The following is an 11,526-nucleotide window of genomic DNA, read 5'->3' as shown; positions in this document are numbered from 1 at the left end:
GAAGCTGCGTACCTGGTGAGGTGATGTGGCCTGCTGTGAGTGGATGGGAACTGATAGTAGTATATAAGAGTGAGAGGCCCAGGGCTCGGGGTCTTTCGCCTACACAGTCAATGTGCAGCCCAATAAACGTGTGCAGAAGGATCCTATTGTGGTGTCTTTCTTGCTGGCGAGTCAGGCGTCCCACATCTTTCAGCTTGACATTTCAGCAGATTAAGTTCAGGCTCCAACAACTTACGGGTGTTTCCTATTCTCAGGACAAGAGGCCAGCTCAATTTTAAATAACAGTTTCTCTATCAAGATGACCCTGATCACTGCCCTCCAGGACCTGCTGAGTGACAAAATAGGATTCTGATCCATCTGTTGGGGTAGAACCTGGATCTAAGGTTTTATGAGGGCTGTGGGCTTTTTCTGTGAGGCAGGACTTCCTGTCAGTTTTCCCTGAGGCCCACTTATTTTACTTTTTCGATGAAGCTTCTGCTTCCTACCCTCTCTGTGGAGGTGTGCAGGTGTGGCTGGGGTTGGATGTCTTGGTTTACATCTTTTTGGTACATCACCTGCTGCTTTTTCTATATTTTCCAGGTATCCCATTACCTTTGCTATTCTTTTCTTTTTTTAAAAAAAGAAGATTTATTTATTTACTTTATGTATATGAGTACACTGTAGCTGTCTTCAGACACGCCAGAAGAGGGCATTAGATCTCATTACAGATGGTTGGGAGCCACCATGTGGTTGCTGGGATTTGAACTCAGGACCTTCAGAAGAACAGTCAGTGCTCTTAACCCTGAGCCATCCTCTCCAGCCTAGGCTAGAAGTTTTTAAAAAATGTTTTAATGTGATGTTTTTCTTATATTTGTCTGTGTAGCGGTCTACTTTTGCTGTCTTATATTTATAAAAGAGTAATCATATTGATTTGCCTGCATTGATAGATGCATTTCCTATATGTTCCATGAATATAGGTCTATATTTCTTTCTCTTTTTGTCTTCTATTTTTCTATCTTATGTTACCATAAAGAAAATGCTGCCCAGAGGTTCCGTGAACCAGAATTGTTATTTCTCAAAGAATGGCAATGGGGTTGAATGGTGGTGGTATAAGACGTGGCTCCAGGGTCTGAGGAAGATGACTACACAGTCCAAAGGGAAAATGTTTTATTTCTGCAGAGCAGTTCATGCCACACTCAAGCAAGCAAGCAAGCAAGCAAGCAAGCAAACAAGCAAGCAAGCACACAAGGGTCCCTTTGGAGTTTTATTCCTAATGAGAAATGTCCTGTGCCTCTGAGTAGTCAGAGCTTGGCTTACATTCTTATGTGATTGACTAATACAGCACAGCACAGATTCTAGGAAAAGGGGAAGGAAGCCTGTTCTGATTCCAAGAACTGAACCTGGAGAGATCTGAATTTCTGCAAAGTCGCTTCTTCACAGATCTACTTACTTTTATTTTTTTATATATGTGCACCATGTGAATGCCTGCTGCCTGTGAAGGCCAGAAGAGGGTGACAGATCCTCTAGAATCGGAGTTGCAGAGAGTTGTGGGTGCTGAGAACCGAATCAGGTCCTTGGCAAGAACAACAATGTTAACCTCTGATCCACCTCTCCAGTCTGCTACAATTGTTTAAAATGGAACCCTGTCTTATTTACTTCTGTGAAAGAAAAGACTGCATCTGCTGAAACTTCCCACAGGCAATGCCTTAGGAAGGAGGAGGCTTTGTTCTGATACTTATCCATTGTGATGAGTAACATTGTCAGTGTTGGGTAAGCCTGTCTGTGGGGCAGAAGGAGAAAGGTAATTGTTGTTGCAAGATTCAGCCTGCTGTGAACAGCACCCTAGGCAGGTGCCCTGGATTGTGTGCATTCGGAGAAATCTAGTTGAACACAAGAAGGGAAGAAATAGGTGGGCATGCATTTATTCTCTCTCTGCTCCTGCATATGATATGACTAGCTAGCTCAAGTTCCCACGTTGACTGCCTTACACTGATGGACTATTGCCTAAGATTGTAAAACAAACAAGCCCTCTTGTACATAAATTGCTTTTTGACTGGATATTGTATCACAGCAACAGAAATGAAGTCAGGACACCCACCTAGAAACCTTTAGTTTTTTTCTTAATGCCATCTGCTTGAGTTCTGTGTGAGAAAAGGTAACAAGGGGCAGTCGCCATCAGGGACATCTCAAGAAGATGTTTATGGGAAGATGTCCACATCATTTCTTCTCTACCTCTTCACCTGCAAATGTGGGGGCTCTGCCAGGAGTACCGCCTCCTCCTCAGCTTCCTGTACTCATTTCATTCTCTGTGGTGCAAAGTTTAGTCACTTTGTTAGCACGCTAATTCAGTGTCAGCAGAAGGAAAAGACAAACCCGTAGGCTTCTTTACCATTGTTCCTGATTTTTTTTTAATTTTTAATATTTTTATTACATATTTTCCTCAATTACATTTCCAATGTTATCCCAAAAGTCCCCCATAGCGCCCCCCACTTCCCTACCCACCCATTCCCATTCTTTTGGCCCTGGCATTCCCCTATATTGGGGCATATAAAGTTTGCAAGTCCAATGGGCCTCTCTTTCCATTGATGGCCGACTAGACCATCTTTCGATACATATGCAGCTAGAGACAAGAGCTCCGGGGTTCTGGTTAGTACATCATGTTGTTCCAACAATAGGGTTGCAGATCCCTTTAGCTCCTTGGGTACTTTCTCTAGCTTCTCCATTGGGAGCCCTGTGATACATCCAATAGCTGACTGTGAACATCCACTCCTGTGTTTGCTAGGCCCCGGCATCGTCTCACAAGAGACAGCTATATTTGGGTCCTTTCAGCAAAATCTTGCTAGTGTATGCAATGGTGTCAGCGTTTAGAAGCTGCTTATGGGATGGATCCCTGGATACGGCAGTCTCTAAATGGTCCATCCTTTCATCACAGCTACGAACTTTGTCTCTGTAACTCCTTCCCTGGGTGTTTTGTTCCCAATTCTAAGAAGGGGCACAGTGTCCACACTTTGGTCTTCATTCTTCTTGAGTTTCATGCGTTTAGCAAATTGTATCTCATATCTTGGGTATCCTAAGTTTTGGGCTAATATCCACTTATCAGTGAATACATATTGTGTGAGTTCTTTTGTGATTGTGTTACTTCACTCAAGATGATGCCCTCCAGGTCCATCCATTTGGCTAGGAATTTCATAAATTCATTCTTTTTAATAGCTGAGTAGTACTCCATTGTGTAAATGTACCATAATTTCTGTATCCATTCCTCTGTTGAGGGATATCTGGGTTCTTTCCAGCTTCTGGCTATTATAAATAGGGCTGCTATGAACATAGTGGAGCATGTGTCCTTTTTACCGGTTGGGACATCTTCTGGATATATGTGTTCCTGATTTTTAAAAGATTTCTTTTTTATTATTTTATTTTAGTTTTTGAGACATGGTCTCACTGTATAGCTCTGGCTGTCCTGGAACTCACTGTGAACACTGGGCTGGCCTCGAACTCATGGAGATCCACCTGCATCTGCCTCCCAAGTGCAGGGATTAAAGGCATGCATCACTATTCCTGGCTACAAAATTATTTTTATTTTTCAATTGTGTGTGTGTGTGTGCACACTCCTACAGTGACCAGAAAAGGATGTAGGATGCTCTGTAGCTGGACTTACAGGCATCTGTGAGCCGCCCTATGTAGGTGCTGGGAATTGAACTTAGTCTCTCTGCAAGAGCAGAGAGAGCTCTTAATTGCTGAGCCATCTCTTCAGCATCATTTGTTAATATTTTGTTTGTAATTTTTATATGTCTTTGAAAATGAGGGTGTTCAAGCCAGGCAGTGGTGGCACACACCTTTAATCCCAGCACTTGGGAGGCAGAGGCAGGCAGATTTCTGAGTTTGAGGCTAGCCTGGTCTACAGAGTGAGTTCCAGGACAGCCAGGACTACACAGAGAAAACTTGTCTCGAAAAAAATAAATGCAAGTGTTCTATAGACTTTGTTTTCCTTTATGGTGGTCTTTCTTTGGTTCTGAGGTCATGGTTAGAGAGTAACCTTACAGAAGAATTAGCTCTCATTTCCTGAAGTTAGCTCAACAGTGGACCGAGAAAGTATAGCATAAGAGCCACCTGGGAATAATCTTTCAAGTGTAGATTCCATTTATCTTTGTACAATCACAGGAAAAAAATATGGAAGGATAGATATAAATTGACATATTTACACATAAATTGATAAATTATGTCTTGGAAGCAGAAAGATTAGGGAGAAAAATGCTTTATATTCTATATGTATCTACATCGTGATGTGTTTATTAAAAGATAAAGAGAGAGGATATGTTTTGGTGGATGTGTAGTCAGGTATGGGGGAAGGGGGTGCCTTGGCTGGTCCATGCTGAGTCATCCCTTCCCCTAGAATAGAGTTTATTCAGGGCATGGGGAGGGGAGTTAAGAGGGTAGTAGAGGCAGAGAAAGGAAGAGAGAGAGAGAGAGAGAAGCAGAGGAGTAGCCACATAAGCACATGGGGAGAGAGGGGGGAAGGGATGAGAGGACAGAGTAGGAGCAGGAAGGCAAGAGCAAGAGAGAGAGGAGGGGGCAAGCCCCTTTAATAGTGAGTCAGACATACCTGGCTGTGGGGAGGAGCTTAGACAAAATGCTAACACATTGTTCTTTTTTTCTATCTCCCACCCCCCCTTTTTTTTGAGACATGGTTTCTTTGCATAGCCCTTGCTCTCCTGGAACTTACTCTGTACACCAAGCTGGCCTTGAACTCAGAGCTCAGGATGCACCTGCTGCTGTGTCCTCAGTGCTGGGATTAAGGACGCATGCCACTATCAACCAACTCTCACTGTTCAGTTTTTAAAATAATCACTAAATATAACATATGAATCAAAAATAAAAGATCCTATGGGAAAGATTCCCAGGCCAAATTTTTGGAGACTTTTAGTTTGTCGAGTTTAGGAAGCCAAGAAGTAGATATATTTTTAAAATATTTTCTAGGAAAAGGTTGGTAGAATTTATGCCTTAGTATATACAAGCTTAGACTTTAACCCCCAGCACCAAAAATTTAAAAATTAGTCAACCAGTAAACAGATAAGTAAATATGGATCCAGATAAATCAGGTGTGTAGTTGAGTTTAGAAGGCATCAGTAGAAATATTATAGGGATTATCTCTTTTCTTTGAGTCATGAAAATACTTGCCTATAATACTTTATGGACCTGAGGATTCATGGGGGAGGTCCAGATAAACTGAGAACATACAGTTCTTCAAAATTTTCCTCTTCTAGCCGGTCGTGGTGGTGCATGCCTTTAATCCCAGCACTCAGGAGGCAGAGGCAGGCGGATCTCTGAGTTCGAGGCCAGCCTGGTCTACAGAGTGAGTTCCAGNACAGCCAGGGCTACACAGAGAAACCCTGTCTCGTTAAAAAAAAAAAAAAAAAANTTTTTTTTCCTCTTCTTTTTCCTCTCCCTCCTGGTCTTTCTCGCCCTTGAGATTTTTGAGATGGATTGTTTTTCTTTTTAAATTTAATTTTATGTGTATGGATGCTTTGCTTACATGCATATCTATGTATTACATGCGTGCCTGGAGCCCACAGAGGCAAGAAGAGGGCATCAGAACCACTGGAACTGGAGTTAGACCATTGTGAGCCATTATATTGGTGTTGGGGATCTAACCCCAGTCCTCAGCAACAGCAGCCAGTGCTCTTAACTGCTAAGCCACCTCTCTAGCCTCTTGAGATAGATCTTACTTTGTAGCTTCAGCTAGGTGGCACTCACTCTATAGACCAGGCTGGCCTCGAACTCAGAAATCCTCCTGCCTCTGCCTCCCAAGTGCTGGGATTAAAGACCTGTGCCACCACCACCTGGCAAAAACTTCATTTTTACAGGTAAAACAAACAGGTGTAAACTGATGAGAGAGCCTTCCTCTTGGGCAGGAAGTGCTTTCCCCGCTGAGCCATCTATCTCCCTAGCCCCTTATCATCTTCATTCTGAGAGATGTCCTTGGCCTTACTACCCGACATTTAATTGGTCTTCAACTGTGCCCGGTTGCTTTTGTTTGTTTGTTTGTTTGTTTGTTTGTTTATTGTCTGTTGGTTTTGTCCTGGAATTCCTAATCTATGGCCTCCACCTCTCAAACTCTGTGGGATTCTAAATCTGTACCACCAAATCCTGCTTCTTCTTATATTGTTGACCTCCCATATTTAACCTTACATATCATCTGTTAATTACTTGTTGGGGGTGGAGGAGTTGAGACAGACTCACTGTGTAGTCCTGGCAAGTCTGTAACTTGCTATGCGGATTTGTAATATTCAACCTTTTAAGTTTATACCCATAAAGGGAAGCAGGAATTGAGGTGAAAATCTGCTAGCTCAGCGAAGCAACCTTCTTTTCTTAACTGTATACAAAAATATCTACTTAGAAGCCTGATCCTACAATAAACTGCTAGCTCTTTAGAAATCTCTTTCTCTGTGTGTCATTCTATGGAGGCAGTCTACCTTTCTCTTAAGCCCCTCCAAACCCGAGGGTTCCTTTGCTGTTTTACCTGTGCCTGCCAGACACTTCTCTGTGGTTCCTGCAAGCCCAAAGAGAAAATCCCTATCTCTTACTGAGAGCTCCTTCCATGAAGCTCTTCCAAGCCAAAAGAGACAGAGCTCTATCAAAGGTCCAACTGCTTATATAAGAAGTCTCTAGCAGGGCGTTGTGGCGCACGCCTTTAATCCCAGCACTCGGGAGGAAGAGGCAGGCGGATCTCTGAGTTCGAGGCCAGCCTGGTCTACAAAGTGAGTTCCAGGACAGCCAAGGCTATACAGAGAAACCCTGTCTCGAAAAGCAAAAAAAAAAAAAAAAAAAAAAAAGAAGTCTCTAGCTCTTTCCCTTGGCAGGCCGAACCATGTCACCTTCATGGTAGGTGGCTTCAAGCCAAGTCTATAGGGTTGAATCATTTTTCCTTTATGGTGGGGTAGCTCGACTTTGCCTCAGATCATAGAGCAAAGACCAGACAACTTCTCCTAAGCAACTTGCCTTAGGAGAAGTTGTCTGGTCTTTGCTCTATGGCAGGTTCTTATCTATGAAGACTTTTGGAGGTACCCCAAACTGCATCTCTAGAGGACACTTAGCTGCATTTGACAACACAATATCTTTCTAAGCTTGTATATTTTGCTAACAGTTAGGTTTTTCTACATACAATATTCAAATATCCTGTAACATGAACTAGCTGGGACAGGCTGGTACTCCTTATACCTGCCTCCCAAGTTCTGGTATTACAGGTTTATGCCAGCTAGGCAATTCATTTTATAAATTTCAATATTTCCTGTTTTCCTATTACTACCTTTTTATATAATAGCAAGCTCCTCTTATTTTCTCCAAAGACATAAATTCTCTTAAAAATACTTTTTTTTTTTGAGTCAGAGTCTCATGTGTATCAGACTGATCTCAAAGGTAATATGTAACTGAGGGTCACTTAGAACTTCTCATGCTCCTGTGACTACCTACTGAATTCTGGCACTACACATGTCTGCCCCTACATCTGGTATATTTACTGCTAGGAACTGAACCTAGGGCTTCATGCAAGTGCTCTGCCAATTGAACTACACTTCCAACCTCAACTTTAAAATATACATATTTATATATACTTACATTTTATATAGATATAAATATACAAATAAACAAATATAAATATAAATAAATAATAAATAAAACAAATGCATAACTATGATATATATTATTATATATAATTATGATATATAATATAAATATTATATATAAATATTGTATATAAATATATATTTATTTTATGTGTATGAGTGCTTTGCCTGCATATATATATATATATATATATATATTTCCTCTGTTCACTGAATTAGCTCTGGGTCTTTCCAGGTTGAGTCTCTACTTGTTCACCTTATTATTATCATCTTACTTACCCACTGGGTAGGTAGTTCAGGCCGGTCACACACTTGGGTCAATCGATTTGCCTCAGCTACTGGGTGCTCCCACAACAGCAGACCACACCCAGCTCCCTGCTGGTCCTTGTCCATTGTGTTTCCTAAGTGTCAGCCTAAGCTGATAGTTAAATTCAGTCATTCATTCTCACAGTTTAATTTCCAGTTCCTAGGCAGGCATTTCCCCTTAATTGCAAGATTGAGGGAGGGCTCTCAGCTTGAGTCAGATGCAGTGGTTAGGCTCCCAATAGGTAAGTAAAGGAGGGGGAAGGTTGGTGCTTTATGTTAGTCCAGGTGGAACTGCCCCCCCCTTCTTTCTTCTTTTCCTCCACTTATATTTCAAAATCACCGAATTGTCTCGAGCCTGATCAGCTTCTTTGATCTCAAGAGCTGATAAAGACTGCTTGTCAGGCAGATTCTCCAATCTGAGTAGAGACTGCCAGTCAGACCTGGTTCCCATAGTCTTGGTCACAGTTTGCAACTGGCTGCCAGTCAAAGGGGCAGGAAAGAGAATGGCTGGCCAGCTCTTCAGAACACATCTCTAAGTAATGACTCCAGGTTCTACTCTTGTTTCTGGCCCTTACTGACTCCAAATTTTTTTTGGGAGAGGGGGGAATCTGGGTTGGAGGACTGGCTCAGCAGGCAGCAGCACTTTGTTGCCTTTGCAGAGGACCCGGTTTAGGTTCCCAGCATCCACACGGCAGCTTAAAACCATCCAGAAAGCCCAGTTCTGGAGAATCTAACATTTTCCTACCTCTGTGAATACCAGGCACATGCACATGTGCAGGCAAAGCATTCAAAGGTATAAAAAACAAATAATCTAAAAACAAAGAAAAAAGTCTTTAACTTATTTAAATCTCTGCTATATCTATTTAGCATGCAAACGCATCTTCATTAATACCATCTTCGGTGACCTTTAATTTTTTTCAAATCCTACTTTTAATGATGGTCCTTAAATGTTTTAACCTCCCTTTAGCCCACCACCCACCAAAGGTAGTGGGAAAGAAAGGATGGGCAGGGTGGGGGGGTGAGGGGTGGGGAGTGGACCTATTTAGAAAGGTTCTTTGGAGCAACTCCGGTCTATGTTGTCTGGAAATCGGCTCTTCAGTTCACAGGTCAGCAGCAGCAGCTCAATCCACTCATAAACACTTCATGGATACACCAGTAGTCTAGTTTGGTAGAGTCGGGTTAGCAATAGTGGTGACACAACCTAGCACAGACAGCCAGGCCTCTGCCCTGGAACCAACCAGCAGGAGGGACCAGAGCCAACAGGAATGTCAAGAGAAGTTCTGTGCTGTGCCTCTCTCAGGGAAGCAAAGTTCAGAGAAGACTCAAGACTCACAGACATTGAATAGCTGGCTCTATAAGCAAGCCAAGCTCAGCCTCCATCACTGTCCTTCAAGTCCTATTTATACCCTCCAAACATCAAGTGTCCTCCATGAGTCTTGCCTCAGCACGTGCATCTGTCTCAAGTGACATCACTCTGCCAATCAGAAGGAGTCTGCAGAAGCAGCAAGAAACTGCAGCACACCACTAGAAGTGTTTTGGTGCATTTTTCTCTATGGAGTCCCAACAAATGGAGCTCAACTATGCAATGTAAGGCGGACCAATACATGTGTGTTGTTAGCAAAGAATTCTTCATCACATGTCCTTTCACATGCTTGCTTTAGCAGAACATCTTTCTTTTGTGTCTGCTTCAGCTAAATGTTCTTTCTTCCTTTCTTCCTTCCTTCCTTTCTTTCTTTCTTTCTTTCTTTCTTTCTTTCTTTCTTTCTTTCTTTCTTTCCTTCTTTGGGTTTTTCAAGACAGGGTTTCTCTGTGTAGCCCTAGCTGTCCTGGAACTCACTTTGTAGACCAGGCTGGCCTCAAACTCAGAAATCCGCCTGTCTCTGCCTCCCGAGTGCTAGGATTAAAGGCGTGCGCCACCATACCCGGCCTTTAGCTAAACATTCTTTGTCAAGTCTGCCTTAGCCTTTCACCTGTGTCCACTTCAGGAAAACACTCCTTCACAGGTTTGCCCCAGCAAAACACCATCCAACCAACTTTCCAAAGAACCCTTAAATTTCCACTTCAATCCCCATTAACTGATTTTTGCTTTTGTGGACTTCTGCTGCACTGGATTCTATTACTCTTCAATTTGTAGTAATCAATCTTCAGCCTACAATGTTCCTTTTTCATTATCATGGCTAGTATTTTTGTCTTCATATATTACAAAGCATCCTCCACTCCCACCACCTCCTTTAATGCTGAGATTGAGTTCAGGCAGTACGTTTCTTGAATGCTAGACACACAACCTGACCACCTTGGGCACAAAGCATGATGGAAAATACCCAGACCTATAAAACATGTTTATAATCACCAATGCCATGAGATGGGGCGGTGGCACATGCCTGTCAGCCTAGTGACTTGGAAGACTTAGGTGGGAGGAGAGTAATTTCGAGGCTAGCCTTGGCTACACAACAAGATTCTGTGTCAGAAAAACAAAATGAACATGCTGTGTACTGTGGGAGATCAATTCATTCTACTTCTTAGAGCTGCTACCCAAAATCTTCATGTTTCCCCTATCTCAGCCTATGCTTTCTTCCCTTATGATAGATGATGACCTTGCCTTATCTGTAACAGAGGAGAAAACAGAAAGCAAGCTACCAGTTGTATCTATTAATTTCCCTGTTCACAGTCTATTACCTATCTTCTATCCTTCCTTCTAGTCTATGTAAGGAGTGGTTCTCCCCAGCCCTGGGTCATGACCTATATACTAATCATCCTATCTGGGCTCCATTAAGGGCCTTACCGAAGTGTGGCAGATGTGGGTTTGCCAAGAAAGAGAAAAGGCAAGAATGACTACGAAGTGTTTGGCTGGAGCTGCTAGAAGATTGGGGTTAATCACCAGGCAGGGAAGACTCACTGCAAATGGCTCATTTTGTTTTGTGAACAGTGGTTGGGGTATGAAAGTTCCGGGAAACAAAAGTTAAGCAAAGACATAAATAAGTCTCTGGTTACACAAATCTCAAGGACTCAGTCTTAGCTGGAGAGTTTCCTTAGACAAGTGGATTTCAGTCCAAGCCATCAGACAGGATGAGATGACAGAGGGGTGGGCAAAACCCCAGAAGGAAAGAGATCTGAGTAGGCTCAGGCCTGGGAATCCCCAACGTTAGGGGGTTGTGGAGAGAAGAGCCCAGCACAGGAAACTAGAAGGTGAATGGAAAAGCAAGGGAAGACTGCGTTTCAGATGCAAGACCAATGGGTAAGAGAACCCTCTTCAGCTGTGTTTCCTCCTGTCACCGCTGGGGAACTCATGGGAGCAAGAGCCCTGGTCAGCCTTGGCAAGAACTTGGAGGGAAAGATGGGAGTAAACTCCTTGTCACTTCTTGGCCTGATAGGCTGCCTGCCCACTGTGCTATCCTGCTACAGGGCCAAGGAAATTCCCTTTCTAGAGCTCTTGGAGAGTCAATGGTTCAACAGACTGCAGGCACATCTGGGGAGGATGCACAAAAGACAAGGAGGCAGGCACCCAGCACAGTTAAGCTACTTCTTTTTTTTTTTTTTAAGATTTATTTATTTACTATATATAAGTACATATATTTATTATATATAAGTATATATATATATATATATATATATATAAGGGAGG

Source organism: Mus caroli, chromosome 9 (assembly GCF_900094665.2).
Source record: "Mus caroli chromosome 9, CAROLI_EIJ_v1.1, whole genome shotgun sequence".
Classification (NCBI taxonomy): domain Eukaryota; kingdom Metazoa; phylum Chordata; class Mammalia; order Rodentia; family Muridae; genus Mus; species Mus caroli.
The sequence above is the reverse complement of the archived record's forward strand: the minus strand, read 5'-3'. Positions refer to the sequence as shown.